Here is an 11,634-nt window from a genome sequence, read left to right as displayed (position 1 = left end):
TCCTGATGGGTGCGAGGTGGACTGTCATCGTGGTTCTGATTTGCATTTCCCTAAGATCAATGATACTGAGCATCTCTTCATGTGCCTATGAGCCATTTGTCTAACTTTGGAGAACTGTCTACTCAAGGCTTCTGCCCACTTTTGAATCAGCTTGTTTTCTGTTGATTCTGTTACTGTTCCATTTTAGGCACTCTCTCTATATTCCAGATATTAATTCCTTATCAGATGTGTGATTTGCAAATATTTTCTCCCATTCTGTGGGTTGCTTTCTCACTCTCTTGATAGTGTCCTTTGAGGCATGAAAGTTTTTGATTTTCATAAAAGCCAATTTGTCTATTTTTTCTTTTATTGCCTGTGGCTTTCGTGTCATAATCAAGAAATCGTTGCCAAATCCAGTGTTGTGAAGTTTTTCCCTTTGTTTTCTTCTACAAGTGGTATTGTTTTAGGTCTAAGATTGAGGCCTTTGATCCATTTTAATTTTTATATATGGTGGAAGATTAGGGTCCAATTTGATTCTTTTGCATGTGGATATACAGCTTTCCCCATTATTTGCTAAAAAGACTGTCCTTTCCTCATTGAATGGTGTTGGCACTGTTGTGGGAGATGACCACATATGTGAGGGTTTATTTCTGGCCTCTGTGTTGTATTCCATTGGTCTATACATCAATCTTTAAGCCAATACCATACTGTGTTGATTACTGTCACTTTGTAGTAAGTTTTGAAATTGGGAAGTGTGAGTCTTTCGGTTTTGCTCCTTCTTTTCAAGACTGCTTTGGCTTTTTGGAGTCTCCTGAGATTCCATGTGAATTATAAAATGGATTTTTCACCCATTATCTTTTGCTCTTGGCCTTAGCTAGTGTTATGTCCCCTGTTTTGGCTTTCCTTTTCCACCTCAAATCATTCAAAATCCAGCGCAATTCCTGCCTCCAGTGTTTCCCTGACTATCCCCACCACGGTGATCTCCCTCCCCTGAGCCCCTGTTCACCTATCTCTGGCGACAGCCTCCCACCAACTCTTCTCCCCTGTCCTCACCCTTCCAGCCTCAGCTGAAATGTCACTCACCCTAACGCAGGGATTTCTGTTGATCTTTCTTGTAACACCTTTTCTTTAAAGCACTCACCATGATTAGCAGTTAACTCATTAAAAAGTTAATTCTTACACACACAGATTCTAAGACACACAATTCTTTCCCATTTTAGCACCTCTGAAACAGAGAGCTGTGTCTTACAATTGGTGACATCTGATAACCATAGTCGGGCTTTTATTCGACGGTACATACATGGTGATATGTCTCACGATCAATGGTACTTTAGATTCAGTGAAACACAGTACATGTTTTCTTGTGCAGTTACCTGTTTAATGCTCGTCTTGTTCATTGTAAGTTGCAAGAGAACAGACCCCCGACTCAGCTCACCAACACACACCAGGGCCTTTGGCAAAGTTGATGTGCTCATCAGCCATTTGATGGGTTGATGAATTATAAGTTCATCAATCATATTAATGAACTTATCAACATCAACTCATATTGATGAATTATAAACTATCAAACGCTTTCCCAGGAGCCCCATAATTCCTAGCACACTGCTATCTGCACTTAGATGCCTGCCCAGTGCATATTTAAGATAGATAACATCTAGCACTTGCTTGTTCTGTGCTCTCTGGGAGAAATAAAAGGATTAAAGATGCCTCATTCTTTTAGAGGAAGAAAGCAAAGTAAGTACTGTCAGGAGAGCCCAGCTGGCCTTCCTGCTTTCTTTCCTTGGCAAACAATAGGCCTGGCCTTTGTAAACTGAAATCTACATACTTGAAATATCTTATTTTGCCTTTGTGGCATCACACAGTGCCTTGAGGCCATTACACAGGACCATATTAGAAAGGGATGTCAACTTTCTTTTCAAGACGGTCAATGATCTTATCTGTTGAGAAAATGACACATTTCTACACTCTTAATAGCTGCTAACCACTTATATACACACTGTCCCTACATATCAAATAAAACAAATCTTGGATAAGCAGGAAATTAAATTTGTCCTCTTGTGAGGGGACACTGAGTTCCTGGTCTGGACTTGTCAAGAATGAAAACACAGAGGAGGAGCTTGGGCCAGATGAACACAAGTTCTGCAGTACCTGCGCTGCGCCGACAACGGGGCCCACAGAGAGGCAAAAAGAAGCAAGAAGAGGCTTCATAGGAACTAGGTTATTTCATTTCTGTTTGTTTATTCTCTCCCCAAACTCAAAAGAGGAAGCCCATTTTGCAAACGATTCTTGCACCATTTGAGAAATTCACTCATTATGCAAATAAATGTCTCTATTCATAGTAAATAGATTTTGCAAAGAAGGGGAAATAATGACATTAGTAGTGAAAGATTTTTCCCTAATCTCTTGAGGATCAATACCTATGTAAATTACAATATAAATGTCACAGCAATGGCAAATTGCTATACAAGTTTCTAAGTAATAATAATGGGTGCCAGTTTTTGAGCACCAACTATGCACCCCATCACTGGTTTAGGCTCCTTCATACACTGGGTCATGTTGATTCACTGTCACAACAATCCTACATAATCTCCATGTTGTAGCTCCTGAAACAGGGGTCATTGTGGGCAAGCCACTTGCCCTGAGGCAGAGAGCTAATAAGGGCAGACCTGTGATGGAAACTCAGACTTTCTCTCAGACCTATGTCCTGAAGAATACATAGGTGTGTATTCTACTTACCTGGCAACTGCTGCTGGTGGAAGGGAGCCTACCGATAGGAAGTGGCTGGTCCTGCACCATCTCTGCTCATTCCTCCCATCACAAGGGGCAGGGGTGGGGAAGAAAGAAAAGGACCCTGCAACAGAGGGAGCTAGTTACTGACAGAGAAGAGCCATCAGTGATGAGGACTGGGGGGAGGGAAAGGAGAAATGATGCCTAGTCACTTGATTAACAATGAGGGTACGTTCTGAGAACTGTGTCATCAGTCAATTTTGTCATTGTGGGAACACGGTAGGGTGTACCCACACAAACCGATGGGCAAGCCTACTGCACACCTAAGCTGTGTGGTGTGGCCTATCGCTCTGAGGCCACAAGCCCGTACAGCATGTGACTCTACTCATTACTGACGGCAACTGTAACATAATGGAAAGAATTTGCATATGCAAATATACCAAAGGTACGGTAAAAATATGGCATAATAATTTTATGGTACCACCACTGGCTATGCAGTTCATCATTGACAGAAATGCCTTTATGACTGTATTAGGCAAAAGTGAAACAAAACGGAAAGGATAGGAAAGACAAGTGAAAAGAAAATGTAGCCAGTAGAAGCCAAGAAAGAAACGAGCTAAGAAGGAATCAAAAAGGTAATCCGATGCCAGGCTTGGCGCCTCACACCTGTAATCTCAACACTTTGGGAGGGCAAGGCAGGAGGATCATTTGAGGCCAGAAGTTCAAGACCACCCTGGCCAACATGCCCATTTCTATGAAAAATTTAAAAATCAGCCAGGCATAGTGGTACAAGCCTGTGGTCACAGCTACTTGAGAGGCTGGGGCAGGAGGATCACTTGAGCCTGGGAGGTTGGGACTGAGACTGCAGTAAGCTGTGTTGGTGCCATTGTACTCCAACCTGCATGGAAAAAAAAAGTAATTCATGAACAAACCCTGTTCAATCAACACCAAAAGCAGCAGAGCCTCCTAGGCTCAGTTCCTGGGTTCTGTGGCCCCATTTCTCAGTCTGTCCTCCCTGTAGGGCACAGGGGTTTTAGGGAGCTGGACAAGGGAGCCCAGGGCACATCTGTTCCTCCTCAGCCTTCTTCAGTCTCAGCCCCCTAAGAGCTGGCAGGGCAAGTCGCCTCACAGTGTCTCCCACCAGGTGACTTCAAGACACACCCTTCCCTGCTGCACTTTACACAGATGGCTCACTTGACAAATTTCCAACATCCAGCAGGTCCTCCAATAGGTTTCATTTAACATCCAGCCTTAATTTCATCTGAACGCTTCCCTCCCTTCCAGGAAGTCATTTCCCATCACCTCCTAGATGCATTTCCTGGCCACCTTCTCTGAGACACACCCCACAGACATCCCACCCGCCACCTGTGGAGACCGCCACATCCTGAAGCCACTTCCTGACAACTCTGGTTGGGTATATACAATGGATTGAGGCAAAAGCTGTTCTCCAGGAACTTTTCCCATAGGTCATAGTTGTCCTTTGGTGGACATATAAAGCAAGCCTAAACTTTTGACACACACAAATATGTATACACACATACATACAGGTATAACTGTGTTTACACACACACACACACACACACGAGTTGGTTAACAGCAAGGGCTTTGGAGCACAGATTCATATTAATATCCTGACCCTGCCTCATTCTAGCTGTGTGGCCTTGGGCACATTAATTAACCTTCCTGAGCCTCTGTTTCTTCACTGGAAAGCTGGGAACCCTGTGACCCTTACTGGGCTGCTGTGAGGATTAAGTGAGCTGATATATGTAAGTGTCTTGGCCCAGTGCCTGGCATGTAACCAGTACTCATGAAATGGACTAGGGGTCTTCTCTGAGTCCTTTCTCTTAGGGAAATATTCCCAGTCCCTTCAACCTTTCTTTATAGTTTGTGGTTTTTCAGGCCTCTCTATACCCTTTTAAATGGACCAGTCACCTTTTAAATGGGTGGTGTTCCATTGTTTAAATACATTGGATTTTTTACCGGACTCTGTCCAAAACAAAACACTCCTAGAAACGTGGCTTGTGCAGTGGCAGTGGAGAGCCGCCTCCTCGCTGTGTACACGGCCGTCAGCAGTAAATCCACTTCTGCTGCAAGAGCATTTCCCTCAATACTGTCCTGTCCACACAGGGACCAGGGGTGCTGGATTCCTCTTCAGTGACACTGAGCTTTTATATAACATCAAAGAGGGATTTGTGCTTATACTTCTTAAAAGGCATGTTTCTGTGGTTTGACCATCCTCCTAGCCTGACAGAGTCTGAGCCTCCTCAGGCAGCCGCAGAGGTTGGGTTAGAGTGGAGGATTCAAGCAAGAATGCCAACCCTGGCTCCAGGCCTGGGAACCACAGGCCTGGGGAAGGGAGTGGCTGCCCTGTCTTGAGACAGCCGAAAACTGTGTCCCCAGGGTTGCTGGTTACATAGAAGCAGGTAGCTGGGCAGGCCACCTTTACAGGGGATCACAGAACACTTGGGTAGGGGCTCGATGTGGGTGTCGTCAGGGAAGTGGGGGATGGCAGTGGGGATGTAGCCCCGTATGCAGATGGAGACAGGTGATCATCCACTGGGCCACACATGGCAGGGGTATGGGCAGAGTGAGCTTGGCAGCCCCAAGCTCCGAAGTTGCTCAGCCCCCACTGAAGGTGAGGCCTCAGCTGGTGGGAACATCACCTTCCAGGTGACTGGCTGGCCCCAAAGGCCTTTGCATGATTTCCAGGAGTTTGGAGGGGACCGGCCACATTCCAAATCCAGCTTGAAAAGTGCTATGTATCAACCTCAGCGCTGAGTGAGCCGGAGCCTGGGAGGAATGAGGCACAGGGTTGGGGGCAGCCCCGACTTGGTCCCGAGAGACAGCCCATCCCACGCACACTCGAAAACACACCAGGGAGCACACGGCTGAACAAAGTGCACTAAATGCCAGGAAGGGCAGAGGGCCTGGAATGCAAAACAACCCCCTGAAAAATAATCTCAGCTGGGGCACATTTTGAGGTTTTTGTCTTATTTGTGCAGGCTGTCCTCCTGTTCTTCTCACTTTACGATTTCAGTCTGAGACAGTTGACTGCCTTCCACCAAAGCCGGCCATGCTCTTGAATAAGTCACATATGCTTTCTCGGCTTGGTTTCTTTAAATTTACCTATTTATTTATTTTTGAGACAGGGTCTCACTCTAGGCTAGAGTGCAGTGGCAGGATCATAGCTTACTGCAGCCTCAAAATCCTGGGCTCAAGCCATCCTTCCACCTTAGCAACCCCAGCAGCTGGGGCTATAGCGCACTTTACTGGACTCTGCTAACTTTTTTAAAAGTATTTGTAGAGACAGAGTCTTGCTTGGTTGCCCAGGCTGGTCTCAAACCCCTGGCGTCAAGCAATCCTCCTGCTTCCACCTCTCAAAGCGCTGGGATTACAGGCATGTGTCACCACACTCTACCTGCTTTTTTAAATTTTTAAAATGAGGTTGATAATGTTAACACCTCCCTGGAAAATTACTTCCCCAGAAGAAATAATAAAGTACCACCTTCTCCTCCCAATTTTCATGAAAATATACTCCTTTACCCTCTGAACACCACCAAATTCAAATTCCATCGCTCAAGATTCTCAGGGAAGGCAAATTCTCAGACTCTGTGAGGCTCACCAGGAACTGAGGAGTTCTTGAGCCTAGGGGTGGTGGGCCAGGCTAGGCGTGGGCATGGTAGTCCCCCAGGACTATGACCCATCCCCTCAGAACCACAGGCTGACGACTTCACATCACTGATGTTAGCCCTTTCTAGATGTTACCACAACTTTGACTGATTTCTGGATGACTGAGTTCTCTTCCTAGTCAACCTCAGAAGGCTCACAGTGCTACCCAGAAAGAACTAGGTTGATACCCGCAAGGTGGAGGCCCAAACTCCCATAAGCTATTCAACAGCAGTGACAAATGTCTGCAAACCATTTCACCTCCCCATCTCTCAGTTTCTCCCTCTGTGAAATGAGAAATGATCCCTGCCCTGACATGTTTGTTTTGAGGCTCAAATAAGATCAAGCACTTTGAAAACGTTAAAACACCAGGCAGTGGTGGAGGGTGATATTATTATTATCAGACACAAGTCTGTTCTCAGCCAAGGCTGTCTTTATTTCTGAAGGACATGAAATCCCATACAAGGCTGGTTCTACCTGATGATAACCGACGGTAACTGAGCGGACCAGGACTCCGACACTCTTGCTTGCCTACGGCTTATCAGTGGTTTTCCTACCTGTTTTAGGAATCACACTGACCCTCTTCCACATGAGGAGATCTACTTCTCTAATTCAGCTGCTGCCCAAGTGCTTTTTTTTTTTTTCTTTTCTGAGAAGGTCTGGCTCTGGCTGGAGTTCAGTAGCATGATCTCAGCTCACTGCAACCTCCACCTCCCAGGCTCAAGTGATCCTCTCACCTCAGCCTCCTGTGTAGCTGGAACTACGGGCATGTACCACCATGCCCGGCTAATTTTTGTATTTTTTGTAGACACAAGGTTTTTCCATGTTGCCCAGGCTGGTCTTGAACTCCTTGGCTCAAGCAATTTCCCAAATTGCTGGGATTACAGGTGTGAGCCACCACATCCAGCTCCAAATGCTCTTTCTCTCCCACCACCCTGCTGTCACCGTTCACGTTGGTGCACAGTTCCTGAGCCCCGGAACTATGGCTACTCTTTTTCCACAGCACTCTGCTCCTCCTGCCTTCTCTGGGCAGTTTTTCCAGCTTGGTTTTCCCAGCACTTCTGACTAGCCAAGCAAGGATTTATGGATACTCAGAAAACATCCATCAAAAGAAAGGAAGAACGGCGACCAAGGGACTTTCCAGCAGATTGATCTGAAATGTCTGCATACAACATGGAACTTTCACCAAAGAGGATTTAGTTAATATGCTCTAAATGCTTCTATCAGTTGGATATAATCATTTGTGCAAGAATAATGCAATTCTTAAAGTATTCATGAAATTTTATGCTGCCATAAAAGATTAATCAAGTCTGATTTATTTACCTTACAGTCATTATGTTTTCAAAGCAAACTCCCACAGGAGATGGAATCTCAAATTATTGGACTTAACTCTCTGCAAGAAAGAGAAAAGATTATTTAAAATGCATCCCACATTGCTAAATAAATGTTCTCATCCTAGCGTTCTGGTTTGAAATTTTTTGCAACTTAAAATTTCTATGAAAATCATATCTCAGTGTAATCCTCTATTCAGCCTAGTAGTTCTAGAAAGTCTGTAGTTCTGACTAATTATACTGATATCTCTGCCACCCTCCATTCTGACCACCAATTTCCTGGAATTAAATAAAGTATTCGACAAGAGTTGGATACAGCTTGTATTAACTGCACAGCCCAGAGAATTTCCACAGGGCACATTCCCAAGACCTGCAGAGCCCATATGAGACATGCAAATCTCATTTTTCCACATGCAAGATAAGAAAGCAACACTGCTTGTTTATATCTTCTCCCAATTGCAATCACTTCATAGAAATTATCCCATGGGGTTTTTTTTCTTTCTTCTTGAGACCAGGCCTTGCTCTGTCACTCAGGCTGCAGTGCAGTGTCATGCCTCACCGCAGCCTCGACCTTCCAGGCCCAAGCAATCCTTCCACTTCAGCCTCCCAAGTAATTGGGACTACAGGCACAAGCTACCTTGCCAGGCTTTTTCAAAAAATATTTTTGTGGAGACTGGGCAGGGGGTTGGGGTAGGGGAGCATCTCACTGTATTGCCCAGGCTGGTCTCAAATTCCTGGGCTCAAGTGATCCTCCTGCCTTGGCCTCTAAAAGTGCTGGAATTAGAGGCATGATCTACCACACCCAGCTAAGTGTTTGTTAATTAACAATTTGTAATTCAGAAACAACAGACTGTAAAATCCTCCTGTGGACAAAAATTGGCACAGTCCTGGGTGCAATGAATTCTTTGAGTACAGAAAGTGGAACCATCCCATCCTCCAACATCCAGCCCAAGGCCTTATATGAGAAAAAGATCAATACATAAAAAGTGGGATTTTTTTTTTAATTGAAACAGAGTTTTCCTCTTGTTGCCCAGACTGAAGTGCAGCGGCACGATCTCGGCTCACTGCAACCTCTGTCTTCCAGGTTCAGGCGATTCTCCTGCCTCAGCCTCCCAAGTAGCTGGGATTACAGGCAGGTGCCACCACACCTGGCTAATTTTTATGTTTTTAGTATCAATGGGGTTTCACCACATTGGCCAGGCTGGTCTTGAACTCCTGACCTCAGGTGATCCACCCACCTCGGCCTCCCAAAGTGCTGCTGTGCCGGCTTATACAAGTAATTGTAAACGAAAAGGAAAAAATGGAGACATGGTTTTTTCATGCATCTTCAGCTTCGGTGCTTAAAAAACGCCATTAACTTCTGCTCTCACATGAACACACACATGATTACCATGTTTGCGCTGGGCTGCCACATAGAGGAAAGACATACACATTCAATAAGTATTTGTTGAACTTTCATTCTGTATACAAAGCACAAAGATTCGTTCACATTCCGTGTGGGTCCTGGAAAGCAGTTCCAGCCCTGCCTGCCAGGGGGCACCCCAGGCAAGCACATCTCAGTGAAGTGAAGCCGTCTCTCTCCACACCCAAGTGTTTGGTGTTCCAGGCTCATAGAGAGACAATGACAATGCGGGCAATTCTCTCTTCACTGTATGCTTTTCTTTGCTAGAAATGTTGTTAGAATGTGGAAATGTGACCTGTCCATTGAGAATTCAGCACTAATCAGTTTCACGAGTATATCTACAAATACCCATATTTATCCCTAAAATTGTCCTAAATACTATCTTTCTTGACACCAAATGAGAAGCAAACAACCTTTACAACTAAAAATTAAACCATAAGATTAAAGCCTTAGTTGTCTACCTAGAAATTGTACAGTATGACAAGTGTAAAGAAACCGCTAACTTTCTAGTTTTGCCGGTCTTTACACAATATTATTTTTAAATGGTTTTATGGTAGTAAACTATACATCACCTTTAATTTGCCATTTAATCTTTCTTAATGTGTACAGTTCTGCAGCATTAAGTACATTCATATTGTTAAGCAACCATCACCATCATCTGCTTCCAAAATGATTTCTATTTTCCCAAACTAAAACTCCGTACTTATCAAACCCTACCTTCCCATTTCCCAGTGCCCCAACTGCTGGTAACCACACTTCCACTTTCCGTCTCTATGATTTTGATTGCTATGGGTACCTCATGTAAGTGGAATCATACAGTATTTGTGACTTTTGTGATTGGCTTATTTCATTTAGCATAATGTGCTCAAGGTTCATCCACGTTGTAGCATGTGATGGGGCTCTTCTTCCTTTTCAAGGCTGAATAATATTCCACCGTAAGTATGCAATACATTTTGTCTCTCCATTCATCCAATGAACACCTTTTGGCTATAGTAAATAATGCTCGTATGAACATAGATGTGAAATAATTGTTTGAATCACATAATAGAATTTCAAATCTATATTTTAATGAAAAATGTTAAATTATTACAGTGTTATATTTCCATTTTTATCCTCAGAATACCAATAATAGGATTTGGCAAATGGACTACAAATATTAACAATTTCTAGTGTTTTTGTGATCAACAAAAAAATAAACTATTCATACTGTGCTTCTCAGAGAAAATATTTTAAATCAGAAAAAATATTCAAGTATTTTAAGGCTTTCAAAGGTAGTATTTTTCAATTAAAAATAAAAAACTGAGTCTCCATAACTATTACCTACTCCATACATACACCGCAAAAATCCCAAAGGGAGAAGATATTTTAGATGCGCCTTCAGGCACTTAGTTTTTCCTCCTTGGGATAACTTGAAATTCAGATCCCAGCAGAACAAGCACATTCTTTGGGGCAAGCCGACTGCCAGACTGAGCTGATTTAAACGCTCATGAAGGCAACTGAGGGAAGCCGCTCCATGGAGACTTGAAAACTATCAGCCTTGCATTTTGCCACATTCTTGGAATAAACTTATTACTCATAAAAATGATTTTGGAACCATTACAGCTTGTAGAATGATCACCGAAATGCAGTCCACCGATATATCCCCGGCTGGCCAAGCTCTGTTCGACCTTGGGGAGCAGGAAGGGGACCCGTGGCCTCTCTAGACTGTGCCCAGACGACAGACAAGGACGTGATAACGCCCTCGCTCCGCGGCCTTCCGCGGTAGGCGACCCTCTCAAGCGTGGGTGAAACCACCCCGAAGGGAACAGAAAATGTTAAAACCTTCGCTGGGTGCCGGCAAGCAGATTAGGCCTCACCCTGGCATCTCGTCGCCAGGACCAGATAGAGCGAGTGACACACGGGGACACCTTCCCCGTCACCTCAGGCCAGGCCAAGTCTTGAGCGCACTGGTTCAAGTTCTTTTTAGAAAATAAGCATCCGTGTGCCTGCCGGCTAAATTAAGTGTGCCTGACGGGAAGCAGGATCGCGGCCGCTATTTATAGCCTCCCGCCCCGCCCGGGCGCTGCTCCTCGAAGGCACCCACGCTGTTCCCGGTGGCGCTTCCGCTGGGCCTCCCTGCTCGGAGCACCCCCACGCCCCGCCCCGCGTCAGCCGTCGGGACCAGCGTCCCCAGGCGGCGGCAAGCAGGCGAGGCAGAGGTGCCCGACGCCTACGCGCCCCCCGTCCCTGAGAGCGCCCCGAGATGAGCTGCCGCCCGGGGCCTGCGAAATCCAAATCAGGCGCGGGCGGGGCGCGGGCGGGCGCCCCCCGGGCGGGTTGGGTCGGGCCCACGAGCTCTCCGCTCTACTCTCCAGTCCCGCGCGGGCGTGCTCCCGCGTGTGTGGACTGCAGGGAAGGCCCCGCCTCCACGTCCTGAGCGCCCGCTCAGGTGCGGGATGGGGATGCAGGCTCATGGCACGGGCGTGCGCTCGGGCTGGGGTGTGGAATGGGGACGCGGGGGCGTGCTGTGGCTGCGCGTGCAGGGTTGGG

This window comes from Callithrix jacchus, chromosome 5 (genome assembly GCF_049354715.1).
Source record: "Callithrix jacchus isolate 240 chromosome 5, calJac240_pri, whole genome shotgun sequence".
In the NCBI taxonomy this organism is placed as follows: Eukaryota; Metazoa; Chordata; class Mammalia; order Primates; family Cebidae; genus Callithrix; species Callithrix jacchus.
This window is presented reverse-complemented; position numbering follows the sequence as displayed.